The following is a 16,780-nucleotide window of genomic DNA, read 5'->3' on the forward strand; positions in this document are numbered from 1 at the left end:
ATTTTGTAAATGACTCTCCTTTCTATGTCCACTGAATTCAAAAGTTTCTGGGTAAAATCTATGAAAGGAAATTCATGCAGGAAAGAGGGTGGAGATGGAAAAAAAAGTTCATACTTAAGTCACAGTCTATGGATAAGAAGGAATTTGAATATTAATGTGCAACATTGAGAATTAAATCCTCTGTCTAGCAACCTTAAGAGCTGGCAGCTGGCTAGGGGCTGATAAGGAATGCTGGGTGGGGGGTAGGTCCTGGGAGGAACCAGTTCCCAGGGAAGGCTCTCATCTCTGGCTGGCATTAGAAAGAATTACAAAGCATGATTCAGAATCTAATTTTGTCAGCTGGTGATTGGCTCCCACAAGGCTCTGGCCTCACAATGTGTTCTATTAAGTAATGGGAATTGGGTTGTGCTCTTTTTCTCTGCTTCATGCCTCCCACCCCATTTTCCTTCACAGTGCTTCCCATGTCTCCATTGTGAACTTAGGTGTACTTGCTTACACACACATTCCAAAAGGCATTTTAAAATATCTTCACAATGCACAGATGTTAAACACACAGAAGGATGCCAACGCCATGTTGATTTTTAAAATTTAATTTAAATGTTTTGACTCTTGGGCTTCATTGAGAATAACAACATTACCTTTTCAGGATAGGCAAAACACAGACAGGAAAAAGAGTTTAAATTTAACCTATTTCCTAACTCTTGTTTGGTGGCTTTCTGCAAGAGAGGCTTTTCATGAAAGGTAAATTTAGGTAAAATTCTGTGAAGAAATACCAAATAAACATACTATGTGAGAAATAATTTGATTTATGAAAACTTCATAGAAGGGAAATGAATGAAAATGGACTCTCTAGCTCACTTTTTTTTATAGTCAAGTGCCAGATACCTGTTGAAACATCTGTTTATCCTTTAGAATATGATTTATGTCATCAATGGTGAAACTCCTTTTAAGGGTAGTAATTTGCACATCTACAAAAAGGCGGTATTATGTGTTCAGAGGACATGCAGTATGGGTTTTATTATCCTCTTGCGTAACCTGACTGGAGTTTCTCAAAGAGTTATGTAACAGAACCATTTTCCCTCAATTTTAAGATTTGAGAACTTTGTTTTTTGTTTTGGTTTCCAGAACATACAAAAACATAATTAATTAGTGAGGGTGAAGTGTTCATTGGACAGAAAATTTTAAGCTCTATAAATATTTCTAAGAATTTTTTATTAAAATTAAATTATAGGATCCATTCTTTATCATTGAAACAATATCCATAAAATAAAATTTAAAGATCCCTTTATAAAGAGTTGAACAATCTTAGCTCTATGCTGTCCTTTCTTATCTTCAAGTTATGCCTGTTTCAGATAGGAAAAGCCAGCCTTTTATTAAAGAAAATGTTCTACATAGGATACCAGAAGACCTGGACTCTTATTTCTGTTCTGGCATAAACTAGCCATAGCAATTTGAGTAAGTCACTTTCTGGACCAATTGTCTCATTCGTGAGAGTAAGGGTATTGGCTAGCTCAGAAGGCAAACACTCTTGGCTGGCAGGCAGCTTCCAGATGTGTTTCCTATGGCAAGCAGAGTTCTTAAAAATCTGTATTTGAATTCCTCTAGACAGACCTGTATTACCACAGTTTACCACAGTCCTTGCCACTCTTTACTACCCTGTTTATATATATGAATGTATGTACCTGTGTATTAGTTGGTTTTTTGTCATGTAACAACCCCAAAACATAATGGCTTAAAAGCACAAATAATTACTCAGTTCAACATTTTAGGGTCAGTAATTTGATGGGCTTGGTCCTACCTACCCATCTGTGGTCAACTGCCCTTTAGCAAGGTAGCTCTGTTTCTGGGGTTGGCAGGCAGTCACCTGGGCAGTATATATTTCTGGGCCAACTCATCATCCACCAGGCTACATGAGCTTTTCCCCATGGAAGACTGTGGGTTTTAAGGGCACAAGAACAGAAACTGCAAGGCCTCTTGTGTCCTAGGCTTGGAATTCATACATCACTTTTCTGTATTTTATTATCCAAAGCAAGTAAGAGAGACAAACTGAGTTTCAAACAGTGAGGTAATAGGCTCTATCTCTTGACGGGAGAGACTGCAAAGTATTTTGGCCATTTTTGCAATCTATTACAACCTACCTGCAAGCATTTAATCTTGCAAACTGTAGACTGTGTGGCCCTGAATTTATTCCCAGACTAAAAACAAAGCAAGTAACAACCAAAACAAACACTCCTACTTCTATACCAGTAGCATACTGATAGTGCTCAACAACTTGTTCAAAGTAAAAATCACTTTAGAGCAGTATTGGCAAGTACATATCCCATTGAACCACAAGCCCCAAGATGGCTGGGGATTTCTGCCCTTGGTGACCAGACATTTGTGCCACAAACTGCTGGCAGCTCCTAAACTTGGGTTATGCCCTCGTCATAATATGGAGCCGCAATTCAGTGATGGTCAACCTCGGGGGTGGGAATTATGACTGAGACAATGAAAGCCTCCAACTGTATCCCAGTATATCCCTGAGGACAAAACACAGTCTGAATCACTTTAGAGGTTTGGAACTCCATTTCCAGACACCCTGCCTTGACTTTTTCCCAGAATGTTCTTAGTTTGAAATGATGATTTGGGGAAACAGCCTTCAGATTGGAGAATCATCTTTGATGCATGGTGTGGTATGAAGGAAAGACTGTCCAATTTTAAAATACAAATATAGTAAACCCCATTTTATAAAAGCAAAGATTTAACATTCTGTGGGCTGAGTCATAACCTCTGTGTATGTGTATATGTATGTGTATAAAGTTATAAAGATTTATATGTGTATATAGTTAGCTATAAAGATAATACAAGATATGGTCACTAACTGAGCATGTAGTAAGCTCAAAATATTACCCTACATACTATAATGACTGAAAATATGTGTAAGAAAATGTATCTTCTCCAAAAGGACAGAAGTTAGTCTGTGATAGGACCTGTTTAAATTGTTGTCTCCTTATTAAAGAATTTCTCTTTACATGAATCAGGAAACCTATAAAATTTTTCCTTCTGTTACAGATATTTTAGCTGTATCTAATAAACAGAGAAATACCTTATTTCATCACTTAAGTTTGAATATAAGATGGAATATCTACAGATAGATCTTAGCTATTTTCCCTTTGTGAGGTGACAAGGCAAGGCACATGGGAAAAAATACTTCAGTCATACTATTTTAAGCATGCTGAATTTCTACTTTGAAGTGGTGCTTACCCATTCTTCTTGTAGGAAAGACCTTTGGACCTACATCTCCCTCAAGTGTTGGGCTAACAAGAAGGGAGAAAGACAATTAAGGCCCTCCAAATGATTGGGCACGTGAGGAGACTGGGGAAATAGCTAATGTTCTATGAGACAAAACTTTAGGAAAAAGTAAGCAACTTAAGATAAAAAAGGCAGACAAAGGACATTGGAAACAACATATAGAAAAGTGTATACAAATGGCCAAAAACATTTGAAAAGATGCTCACACTTAGTAGTAGTCATTACAATGCAAATTCAAGTATAATAAGATATTATTTTATATATCTTATACTGTCAACAATTAAAAATAACATTATCACTGAATATAGGTGGTCATATCACTAGAGGTGAGGTCCAGATAGCTGTGTTTTTAACAAACTTTCCAGGACATTATGATGAACATGAACCTTTGAGAACCATTGCTCTATAAACCTATAAGCAATAAACCATTGTTATATAACCTACAAATTGCTGCAAGCTTTTTGGAAAGCAGATTGGCAAAACCTAATGAAATTAAAAATATATATGCCCAGCATTCCTAGTTGTAAAGATCTTTCCCACAGAAGGAAGCTCTAGGAAATAAAGATATTTCTAGGCAAGGATATTTTGTGCAGCTTTGTTATAAGGCAAAAACCTGAAAGAAAGATGAAGATATAACAGAATATTCAATAAATACATCCAGTATTAGGAAAAAAGGACTTTAGATATGAATTAGTTGTATATTAGGACAGCTTTCAAAAAATTTTTCCATAGAGGAAAGCAAGTTGTATAAAAATCTGCCAATATGATCCAATTTTATTATAATAAAAATTCTAACTTTGTGACAAGCAGGAGAGAGAGAAGGTAAAAAGGCAAAGAACATAAAACGATACTATTAAGAATGCCTAACATCAAAACAAAAAAATATAAAATAACAATGGTAAAAACATTTAGGCAGTTTGGTGACTTGCCCAAAGTCATGCAGTTATTAAGTGACGAAGCCTACACAGAAAGATAAATGCTGATTCCAGACTCCTCTGTGTCCAGGATTCAACATTATGTCTCATTCAAATGTTAAATTCTGGAATAAGCTGTTCTGTTCTGATCCAGTTTTGTGCTCATCCATAGGAGATCATATATAGTAGCCACTCATGAAACATTTTTGCAAGAATGAAAAAAAGAAAAAGCAATGTAAGCATATTTCAAATTGTCAGGCTGGCAATATTGTATTCATTTTACTTAATTGTCAGAAAATCTTCCCAAAGTACTATTTTGTTGCCTCTCTCGTATTTAGGGAACTTGCTTGATATTAAAAAATTTCAAAAGTGGGGCACCTGGGTGGTGCAGTCCGTTAAGCATCCAACTCCTGATTTCTGCTCAGGTTGGGATCTCACGGTTCATGAGATTCAGCCCCACGTCGGGCTCCGTACTGACCGTGTGGAGCGTGCTTGGGATTCTCTGTCTCCCTCTCTCTGTCTCTCCCCCATTTCCTCTCTCTCTCTCTCTATCTCTCTCAAAATAAATAAACATTTTTTTTTTAAATATTCAAAAGCTAAGTCCAACATACCAGCCTGTGCTTATTCCTTCTCCTTGTACACATGCTTCCACCAGTCCACCATTCTTGGCCTCACCAAAGCCCCTTTCTCAGAAGCCCCTCAGTGCTTTTACTTGAGACTCCTGCCTCTTTTCCCCTTTGCTCTACCTTATCTATCAACACCTAGTTTTTATTTCTATCTCTCCCATAAAATTTTCTCAGAATAATTCTTATATTTTCATAATTTATATTTACCTACATTATAAAGCACCTAAGGGCAGAGTCTATACTCTAAGCTATTTTGCCCACCCATAGGACCTTTCTCAATACTTTGCATATTTAGTAAGATTTTAATAAATGTCTATCCATGATTCAAGTTTTTGTTCTCTGTAAACAGGAATATTTGCCACTTGTCAATGTCAGCCTTCACATTGCTTGTTTTGATAGTGTCTGCAGCCCAGATGTCCTGAATGGAATCAATTATAGTCCCTCCACGATCCCTTATCTCTGTGTTTTCTGCCCAGTTACTGACACCACCATTAATTCATCTGTCCAAACCAAAAACATATATTAGATTCCTTATTTTTACCTCTTGTATTTAATTGGTTGCTAAATTTAATTGATTTTTCCATTGACACACACTGCCACTTAATGTATTTCTTTCCTTTCATCCTACTGTCAATGCCCTGGTTCATGTTGCTGTGCTCCCAGTTACTTTTGTAGCAGCTTCCCTACTGATACCTCCAGGTTCTCACTCTCTAGTCCCTTCTTCACAGGGTCACCAGAGTTGGCAAGTGTCATTTCCCTTTTTGAAAATCATTAAAAATAAAGAATAAGCATCATTGTATGGCATTTTATTTTTTGTTTGTGTATTTATTTATAAATATGAAATTTATCATTGAATTGGTTCCCATACAATACCCAGTGCTCATCCCAACAGATGCCCTCCTCAATGCCCATCACCCACTTTCCCCTCCCTCCCACCCCCTAACAACCCTCAGTTTATTCTCAGTTTTTAAGAGTCTCTTATGGTTTGCCTCCCTCCCTCTCTAACTTTTTTTTTCCCCTTCCCCTCCCCCATGGTCTTCTGTTAAGTTTCTCAGGAAACTTAGTTTCACATAAGAGTGAAAACATATAGTATCTGTCTTTCTCTGTATGACTTATTTCACTTAGCATAACACTCTCCAGTTCCATCCACGTTGCTAAAAAAGGCCATATTTCATTCTTTCTCATTACCAAGTAGTATTCCATTGTATATATAAGCCACAACTTCTTTATCCATTCGTCAGTTGATGGACATTTAGGCTTTTTCCATGATTTGGCTATTGTTGAGAGTGCTGCTATAAACATTGGGGTACAAGTGCCCCTGTGCATCAGCACTCCTGTATTCCTTGGGTAAATTCCTAGCAGTGCTATTGCTGGGTCATAGGGTAGATCTATTTTTAATTTTTTGAGAAATTTCCACACTGTTTTCCAGAGTGGCTGCACCAGTTTGCATTCCCACCAACAGTGCAAGAGTGTTCCCATTTCTCCACATCCTCTCCAGCATCTATAGTCTCCTGATTTGTTCATTTTAGTCACTCTGACTGGTGTGAGGTGACATCTCAGTGTGGTTTTGATTTGTATTTCCCTGGTGAGGAGTGATGTTGAGCATCTTTTCATGTGCCTGTTGGCCATCTGGATGTCTTCTTTATAGAAGTATCTATTCATGTTTTCTGCCCATTTCTTCACTGGATTATTTGTTTTTTGGGTGTGGAGTTTGGTGAATTGTTTATAGATTGTGGATACTAGCCGTTTGTCTCATATGTCATTTGCAAATATCTTTCCCATTCCGTCGTCGATTGCCTTTGAGTTTCATTGTATGGCATTTTAAATCCTCTCCCATTGATTCTAGTACTAACTTTTTTGCCTCGTGGTTTCCCTTCTCATTCACACACAGTGTCATGTGTTTGCATACATTCTCACCTTTCCTCATGTTTCTCTTCCAATTTGAAATACCTCCCTCTCTTCCCTACTAAATTCTAGCCCCATCACATAGGAAATACTATAACATATTAGATACTGTTGTTATTGTTAAAGGATGAATCCACATGATTCTTTGTGAACTTTGTCTTCGTTTTGCCAACAAATATCAATGGGTCTTTCCTCTATCTTTTTTTTTAAGTAAGTTGTCACAGAAAATTTTAATTTTTTTTTGTTTTTTTGTTTTTTCTATTTTAATATTTTTTAAAGTTTTTATTTAAATGTCAGTTAAATTTTTTGATTTTTTATGTTATAGTCACATTTCCTTCTCTTCACACTTGATTGCAAGGTCTTTGAGAAGAAAGACTATGACAGACTCATCTGTGTATTCTCACAGCATCTAGTCCAAACGTGGCACATAGTAATCACATAGTAATTGCTTCTTAATTGTTGGATGAATGTGAGAAAGAATGAATGGTTTCTCTCATCTAATTGTGCTGAGGAATTGTTTATACTAAATTATTCACATTGTCCCATCCATTTCCTTCACCTAGCAATAGCAATCATGTGTTTGTTTTTAATACATAATTTAATTTTTCACTTTATATTTTAATTACGGTGATATATGTACACAGATGAAAACATTTTTTAAATGATTAATAAAGAAAAATACCAGTTTCCCACTCATTAGCATGCCATTCGCAACTCTTTTAACTATTTCTTGTGCTTTTTAGATATATGTTCTTAAATATGTGTGTACTGAAATTAGTTTATTGATTGTAGATATTATCTACTGATTTCAAATTATACTTGGTAGATGAGTAGTTAGTTCTGTCTGGTAGAAAAGACCATAATCTCAGGCCAAGCAACAGAGTTTTGTCTACACACAGCCAGTTGATTCTCAAAGATACTGGGCCTGTGATTTTCCCTGTGTTCACCTCTGACTCTGTCACTCAACTGAAAGCTTAAATGGTATAATCATTGGCTTAAGTCTTGGGACTCTGTACAGAGTCTCCTGTAATGCTATTAAGCTTTAAGTTCATTCTTGTGTTTAAATATTGGTTTAATATTAATTTCTCATATTTTGTTTATTAAGTGTAATATTTCATTAAAGCCTTGGAAAACACTCTATATAGTCATCATCCACATACCTCTATGCATTCACTTATATGACTTTTGGAAAATGCTAGTGCAATTTCCAGTTTGTAAACCCATGGAAATACAAATAATGTAGAAATAACATCTATAGAGAGCAATTATTCCTTTGAAACTTTTAAAGAAAATATTGTATCAATATCACTATTAGGTAAAATTTAACATAAATCTCAGAGCAATTCCATACATCTCCAAGAGAAAATTTGCAAAGTTTAGTTTTTACTTCTCTTTCCTCATCTGGATACAACTTCATACCTCAAGGGGAAATGGTGTCAAACATAAGCTGTGTTTGTCCTAGACATGTTCATTTAGTCAGAAGAGGTCAACCAAAGGGTATGAGATGTCCAAAAGATTTTCTCCTCATACACTGGCCAAGAATGTATAATAAAGATAGAGATAAGATAAAGAAAGCAAAGGTAGGTGCAGCCTAATCCTAGATGGTCTGTGCTTAGGAAGAATGAAAGTTTTAATTGTTAAAATACAGAGCCAGGTGATGTTTCATATCACTGTGTGGTCAGATTATTAACAATGGTGTTGTCATGAGCAACATCATTATTATGTCTGAGCCATGTGTATGCAGGCTTCTTAGTGATTCACAGTGATATCATCAGTATGGGCCAGGGGGTACTGGCAGAGACAAAGACTGAACCCAACAGAGGTAGGGCCAAAGAAAGCTTGTTTTTGAGTCAACATTAATCTCTACAGGATCTAAACTGAGGAAAGCCCAGACTGTGTCCATGACGGAACCCAAGCAAACAATTTTAATGAAGGTAAAATCTTCATTAAATAAATAGGCTAACATGCAAATTTTAAATGGAGAAAAACAAATACAATGAAATAAAATAATACCCCATTTCCTAACATATTTTCAGAAGTCAGTCTTTGGGCAGTGATTGCTGGGTTTCTTCACTAGGTATCCTTTTGGAGTGTGATAGTTTTCATCTGGCATGTCTTTGTCTATTACTTTCTTTGTGGGTTGTTGAACTGAACAGAGGCAGACATTACTCAGAATGAGGATGGAGACTGTCTGTTTTCTAGTAACAGAGCTTTATTTTAAATGTCTGCTTGCCCCAGATTTTTTTTTTTGTAATGATGCAATAAAAAAAATCTTAGGATGTTTATCAACTTCTACATCTAGAGAAAGATTCAGATTTTTCAAGGCTTGAAGGTGCTTACAAAAGGATGGGTTTTAAGCAATAGAGTTGCTTTTCTGATGTCTAAAGCTTCCAAGAAAAGTTTTCTCATTTCAGAATTGGGACTATTTAAACAACTTCAAATCATTATTTTTCATTAAAAAAATCACAATTCATGAAAAAATACCTGTGTGTGTAGAAGTTGCATACAGAAAAGAGATCATGACTAGCTATTTTATCATTAAGTTAATATTTTTTTGTGTTTTTCTAACATATATTTATGTAAGATGACAGTCCTGCATTTGGCCAGAAAAAAATAATTCAGTTAATTTTGAATATTACTTCCTTACATGTTTAAATGGAAAATAATGAAAATGCCCTACTGGAAAATGAGAGACAGTTCATCTTACTTGCTCCTGGAGTCTTATATGAATCATAGAAAAATATTAATTTGACTCATATATAAGGATTTTCTCTGATTGAATGAGAAATGATTTATCTCTGTATCTTTCCAGTCTTGTTACCATATCAAGTATTACAGTTAATTTTTCCTCAATTTTTACTCCAAATGAAGTTTTGAAAATTTATTCTGATGTTGGAATAATATAATATTGAGGGCTAAATTATAAATCAAGACACCAGCATTGGGACTCCAACTTGGCCATGGATTTGCCATGTGGTCTTAGGTCTAATCCAATAATCTCCTTAGGCGTCAGTATCTGCATCTAGAGAAATCTACAGGGGATTGAATATAATGGTGTCTGAGGCTCCCCTTGGCTTCTGCATTAGGTAAAAGCCTTTGGTCACAATTGGTATGTATTTTACTTTGGTCATTAGAAGTTTGCTCTGGACCTACCTCATGTAAGGAAAGATGCTGTATTATATTCTTCTTACCAGAGTCAAACTGTTTTCAAATTCACTTGTAGCTGGGAATGAAGAGCTCTCCCCTAAGGGACATATGTTTCTCTCCCAAGAGGGGCATATGTTTTCTATTTGGAAAACAGATCTGCAGAGGCCATTCTAATCAGGCTGTGCACCTTCCTTTCAACTTGACTGTTCAGTAAACAAAACAATACCTCCAAACTATTCCAAATACCAGCATGAGCTGCCATCCTTGATAAGTTATTGTGTGAATCTCTCTTTCCTTTTTGCTTTTATTGGAAGTGACATAGTATTTCTGCATCAAATTAAATCTGGCCCACATGGAGCTCTTTTACACAGAAAATGAGAGAACATGGGTTGTTGGCAGATGTAAGGTAAATATAGAACCTCTGATGGTGTTTGGGTGCTATGAAGCTTATTCGTTGCCACAGACCAGCAATGGCTACATTGTTCACAAATAGTGAGGTTGTGATAAAGTTGTGCAACTCCTCCAAAAACTGGGGTACTAAAATTTATACTAATCACTTTACTGCCAGTTGTTTTTACATGTCAACATATATATCTAATTGTGCTAACTTTTATGGCCTGTTGTACTTCTTTCTATTCCTTTTTTGGTTACTATAGAAAGGATTGGCTTATTAGTCTGGGTGGAGCAAAAAAATGATGGCAGTCAGTCTTGATTCTGAAGTGTATTCTGGGGTCTGGGAAATGGAGTTTGAAAGAATTCTGAACTCAATTCAGTATATTCAGCAGTTTAAGTGAAACTATACTAACCTTAATATCATGAATTGGCAGAACATGAACTTGAAGACAGGTTAGATCTTTATGGGGCAACAGACTTATTACCCCTGGTATGAAAATATGACTAGTTGTATTTTGTTCAAAACCTAGTAAACAATACTATGACATTGTAAGTTGAAACATAACTTGATTTTGAATTTACAGTTTTGAGTTCATATGGGCTGTGCTGCTTCCTAGCTTATATTTCCTGTTCACTGATATATGACATTAATTAAACAGGGAATTAATGAGGGCCTACTTTCTGCCAGGTACTTTATCAGATGTTGGGACTATATAGCTCAAAGTTGACTGGAATTCTAGGGTGTTACAGAGTTTAGAATGTTGCTTATCTTTTGGTTTCTAGAGAATAATTAACTGCTGAGGTTCTTTGTGGGGGACATTCTAATTACTTCACTATTACATTCAAGGAGAGAACTCTGAGTTCTTGGCATACACAGGTCCATCTCACATTTTGAGAATTGGCTGAGGTACCCTAGAATGTTATAGGAACCCAGCATTGACATTTGCTAATAAATCTAGCATTTAATTCTTTTCCTGAGTCTTAAGAGCCTTGGGTTCAGAGTCTTTTCACCTATGAGTAAAGAAAAGGCAATTTTGAGTAAAAATAAAGCCAACAAAATATCCTGCTCATGGTCATGCATTTTTTTTCCTGAAAGATAGAGAAGATCTAGGGGGAATCACTGTATGATTCCTTCCATACAAGGTTCTTGGATCCTGTTTGTAAGTGATCAGAAGACTAGGAACAGCATACTTTATGGAAAGTTAGGACAAATTCATTTCTTTTTTTATGCATATTATTTCCTTTTTCTATGTTCTTTGTATTCACTATATTTTTCTTTTTCCTAATTTTTTTGTAATTTTTTTGTAATTTTTTTTTAAATTCATTCCAAATTAGTTAGCATATAGTGCAACAATGATTTCAGGAGTTGTTTCCTTAGTGCCCCTTATCCATTTAGCCCATCCCCCCTCCCACAACCCCTCCAGTAACCCTCAGTTTGTTCTCCATATTTATGAGTCTCTTCTGTTTTGTTCCCCTCCCTGTTTTTATATTATTTTTGTTTCCCTTCCCTTATGTTCATCTGTTTTCTCTCTTAAAGTCCTCATATGAGTGACGTCATATGATTTTTGTCTTTCTCTGACTAATTTCACTTAGCATAATCCCCTCCAGTTCCATCCACGTAGTTGCAAATGGCAAGATTTCATTCTTTTTGATTGCTGAGTAATACTCCATTGTATATATATACCACATCTTCTTTATCCATTCATCCATCAAGGGACATTTGGGCTCTTTCCATACTTTGGCTGTTGTTGATAGTGCTGCTATAAACATGGGGGTGCATGTGTCCCTTTGAAACAGCACACCTGTATCCCTTGGATAAATGCCTAGTAGTGCAATTGCTAGGTCATAGGGTAGTTCTATTTTTAGTTTTCTTGAGGAACCTCCATACTGTTTTCCAAAGTGGCTGCACCAGCTTGCATTGCCACCAACAATGCAAAAGAGATCCTCTTTCTCCACATCCTCACCAACATCTGTTGTTGCCTGAGTTGTTAATGTTAGCCATTCTGACAGGTGTAAGGTGGTATATCATTGTGGTTTTGATTTGTATTTCCCTGATGATAAGTGATGTTGAGCATTTTTTCATGTGTTGGTTGGCCATATGGATGTCTTCTTTGGAGAAGTGTCTATTGATGTCTTTTGCCCATTCTTTAATGGATTATTTGTTTTTTGGGTGTTGAGTTTGATAAGTTCTTTATAGATTTTGGATACTAACTCTTTATCTGATGTGCAAATATCTTCTCCCATTCTGTCAGTTGCCTTTTAGTTTTGCTGATTGTTTCCTTCGCTGTGCAGAAGATTTTTATTTTGATGAGGTCCCAGTAGTTCATTTTTGCTTTTGTTTCCCTTGCCTCTGGAGACAGTTGAGTAAGAAGGTGCTGCAGCCAAGATCAAAGAGGTTTTTTCCTGCTTTCTCCTCGAGGATTTTGGTGGCTTCCTGTCTTATATTTAGGAATTTCATCCATTTTGAGTTTATTTTTGTGTATGATGTAAGAAACTTGACCAGGTTCATTTTTCTGCGTGTCGCTGTCCAATTTTCCCAGCACCATTTGATGAAGAGACTATCTTTCTTCCATTGGGTATTCTTTCCTGCTTTGTCAAAGATTAGTTGCCTATATGTTTGTGGGTCCATTTCTGGGTTCTCTATTCTTTTCCATTGGTGTGAGTGTCTGTTCTTGTGCCAGTACCATACTGTCTTGATGATTACAGCTTTGTAGTATAGCTTCCTAACTTCTTGATATATGGATACTTAGATTATTGACTTTCAGCCATTTTTCTTTTTAAATATATGCATTTAAGGCTATAAACTTTCCTTAAACTATGATTTTAGTTATATCTTATAAGTTTTAATATGTACTATATATATTAAACAATTGACCCTTGAACAACAGGGGTTTGAGCTGCACAGGTCCACTTATATGTGCATTTGTTTCCATAAATACAGTACAGTACTGTTAATGTATTTTCTTTTCCTTATGATTTTCTTAGTAACCTTTTCTGTAGCTTGCTTTATCGTAAGAATATGGCATATAATACATTTAACATACAAAATATGTTAATCGATTATTTATGTCATTGGTAAGGCTTCTGGTCAACAGTAGGCCATTAGTAGTTATGTTTTGGGAAGTAAAAGTTATATGTGGATTTGTGACCGTGCAGGAGTTGGCACTCCTAATCTCTGTGTTGTTTGGGAGTTAACTCTTAGTTCAGTTAAAAATATTTTCTAATTTTAATTGTTTCTTATTTTACCCATGGATTAGAGATGTATTCCTTAATTTCAAAAAAGAGACTTTCTAGTTATCTTTTTTCTATGACCTCTAGCTTAATTCCACTATAATTATAATACATCCTCCATATTATTTCAATTTGAAATTTGGTGAGATTTTCTATATAGTACAATGTGTGTCATTTTGGAAAATTTCTATAAACATTTGAGAAAGATGTGATTTCTAAAATTTGGGGGTACAGTGTTTCCATAGGATGAAGTCAGGTTACTAATCATGTGTAAGTCTGCTCACTACTTTCTGATATTTTGGGTCTGCATATTAACAAAATTTTTATTATAAACTTATCATTTATATCAAATGTTTTTCTACATCTATTTAAATGTTATATTACTTTCTCCTTTATTAATGTGGTAAATTATATATATTGATTTTTTTTAAGTTTACTTATTTACATTGAGAGTGAGAGAATGAGGGAGGGAGGGAGGGAGGGAGGGAGAGAGAATCCTAAGCAGGCTCTGCACTGTCAGCAAGGAGCCCAACGCAGGGCTCAAACTCACAAACCATGAGATCATGACCTGAGCCAAAACTTAGAGCCAGATGCTTAACCAACTGAGCCATCCAGGCACCCCAATATTGATTTTTTAAATGTTATATGAAGTCTAAATTTTAGTCCTGATGATTTATCTTTTTAAAATGTGTCTGTGTTTTGTTTACTAGTATTTTGTGCCTTGATTGTGTTGCTTAATCTCTTTTGTCACTTTGGAAAACTCTTAGCTATTTATCTTTGAAACATTATTCTGTCACATTATCTTTCTCCCTTCTGGATTCCAGATACTTGTATGTTCCAAATACTTGTATGTTCAATATCTCCCATATTATTTTTACATTCTTTTTGGTACTTCTTGTTAATTAAAAAAAAATTTAATATTCTTTTATTTTTGAGAGAGAGTGAGCAAGCAAGCATGAGCAGGGGAGGAGCAGAGAAAAAGAGAGAGAGAATCTGAAGCAGGCTCCAGGCTCTGAGCTGTCAGATGTGGGGCTTGAACTCAAGAATGGTGAGATCATGACCTGAGCCAAAGTTGAACACTCAACCGACTGAGCCACCCACATGCTCTATGCACTTCTTGTTAACTTCTCAAGTTTTAGTTATGTGGGTCACCTGGGTGGCTCAGTTGGTTAAGTGTCCGACTTCAGCCCAGGTCATGATCTCACGGTTCGTGAGTTTGAGCTCTGCATTGGGCTCTGTGCTGGCAGCTTGGAGCCTGGAGTCTGCTTCGGATTCTGTGTTTCCCTCTCTCTCTCTGCCCCTCCCCAGCTCATGCTCCCACTCTGTCTCTGTGAAAAATAAATAAACTTGAAAAAAAAAATTAAAGTTTTAGTTATGTGTATTTCTTCCTGATCTATTCCATCTTCCTAATTTTCTCTTCACCTTTTTACAGTTATTAAAATTATTAATCATGTTCTTTTTTAAAATTTTTAAATGTTTGTTTATTTTTGAGAGAGGGAGACACAATCTGAAGCAGGCTCCAGGCTCTCAGCTGTCAGTACAGAGCCCTACGTGGGGCTCAAACCCACCAACCATGACATGATGACCTAAGCTCAAGTTGGACACTTAACCAACTGAGCCACCCAGGTGCCCCATTAATCATGTTCTTAATATCCATTATCATATTTTTTCAGTTCCATAGTTTTAATTTTAAAAAAGATAAGTATTCTATTCCAAAATTTTTCTTCTTTAAAAAACTTCCTGATTATATAATTAATAGTTAATTTCATGTCTGGTATCTTCATAGTCATGATATCCTCTGAGTTTGTTTCTATCATCTGTATTTCCTCTCAGGTTTTGATTCCTCTCAGGTTTTCAGTATGCCAGTTTTTTTTTTAATAGAAAATATTGCATTTGATAACTTTTAAGAGTATTTTGGAGCCCTGGCTCATTTTTATCTTTCTCCAAGAAATTCTGATAGGCATTTCTTAGGGTTGTTAACAATTCCAAATCACTTTAATCCAACTGGGGTTTGACATGATTTTAATCAGTCTCTATGACGTTTGGGATACTTGCAATTCAACTTTCTTTCCTAGGTCTGGTCTTTGAGGTACCAATTAAAAGACTAGGGTATTTACCAAAGATCTTCTTGGCATGCAATGTGCTACAGTATTTGTCCTCCTAGCAATATAAATCTAGCAAAATCTCTGCTGTTTTCAGCCTCTTTTTGTCCACTATCAAAATGAGAAAATTCCTTGAGGAAACCAAATGCATGGATCATGTTTCTGGATGACCTCTTCCTCCTCCTCCTTGTTCATGTTTTGTCATCTTCTTCTTTCTTCTTTGTTTCTTCTTCTTCATTTTTTTTTTTTTTTGGATTGTGTACCCTCCATATCTTCACTGACTCAATCTATAATGCCGATAAAAGAGATTTTAAACTGTTTTCTCCAGTTCTTCTTCTTGTTTTTAAGGAAGTGGAGATGGGCCAAAATTAGTTAATCCATTTTGCCTCGAGTTAAATCCAAAACTAAAATCTTGGTTCAGTGTACCCTATTCTCTTTACTCAGTCTTCTCTATATTAGGAAATACACACAATTCCTCAAGCCTGAAACATAGGAGTCATTCTTGATTTGTCAATTTCTCATACATCTTACATTCAGTTCTTGAGCATATCCTGCCAGTTCTTCCAGAATGTTTTTTTGAAATTCTCTGACTTCATTGCTACCTCCAAGTCTGAGCCACCTTTCTCTCTTGTCTATTTCTTTAAAGTCAACCTTTAGGGGAGCCTGGGTGGCTCAGATGGTTGAGCCTCCGACTTTGGCTCAGGTCATGATCTCACTGTTCATGAGTTTGAGCCCTGCGTCGGGCTCTGTGCTGACAGCTCAGAGCCTGGAGCCTGCTTCGGATTCTGTGTCTCCCTCTCTCTCTGACCCTCCCCCGTTCATGCACTGTCTCTGTCTCAAAAAGAAATAAACATTAAAAAAGATTTTAAAAAAATAAAGCAACCTTTATACTGTTGTATTTACTGCCATTTATTCTTCACAAAGAAGCCAGAGTTATCTTCCAATAAATGACCTGTCTCTTTAATGTAAATAACCTTAGAGCAGCTTGAATTTATTTTATTTTTTATTTTTTTTTTAACATTTATTTATTTTTGAGACAGAGAGAGACAGAGCATGAACAGGGGAGGGGCAGAGAGAGAGGGAGGCACAGAATCTGAAACAGGCTCCAGGCTCTGAGCTGTCAGCACAGAGCCTGACGCGGGGCTCGAACTCACGGACCGCGAGATCATGA

At 36.1% G+C, this 16,780-nt stretch overlaps 1 long non-coding RNA gene across 1 annotated transcript in view; it reads left to right on the top strand.

The window, feature by feature from the left end:
- The first annotated feature begins 8,281 nt into the window (after window positions 1-8,281).
- The window catches only part of LOC121012495 (uncharacterized), a 57,698-nt gene continuing 49,199 nt past the window's right edge, over window positions 8,282-16,780 (top strand). Inside the window, exon 1 of the long non-coding RNA XR_005782138.1 lies at window positions 8,282-8,670. This is a non-coding gene — a long non-coding RNA (uncharacterized LOC121012495). The remainder of the gene's footprint in view (window positions 8,671-16,780) is intronic.

The sequence above is a fragment of the Herpailurus yagouaroundi genome, unplaced genomic scaffold (genome assembly GCF_014898765.1).
Source record: "Herpailurus yagouaroundi ecotype Mexico unplaced genomic scaffold, PumYag 196, whole genome shotgun sequence".
NCBI lineage: Eukaryota > Metazoa > Chordata > Mammalia > Carnivora > Felidae > Herpailurus > Herpailurus yagouaroundi.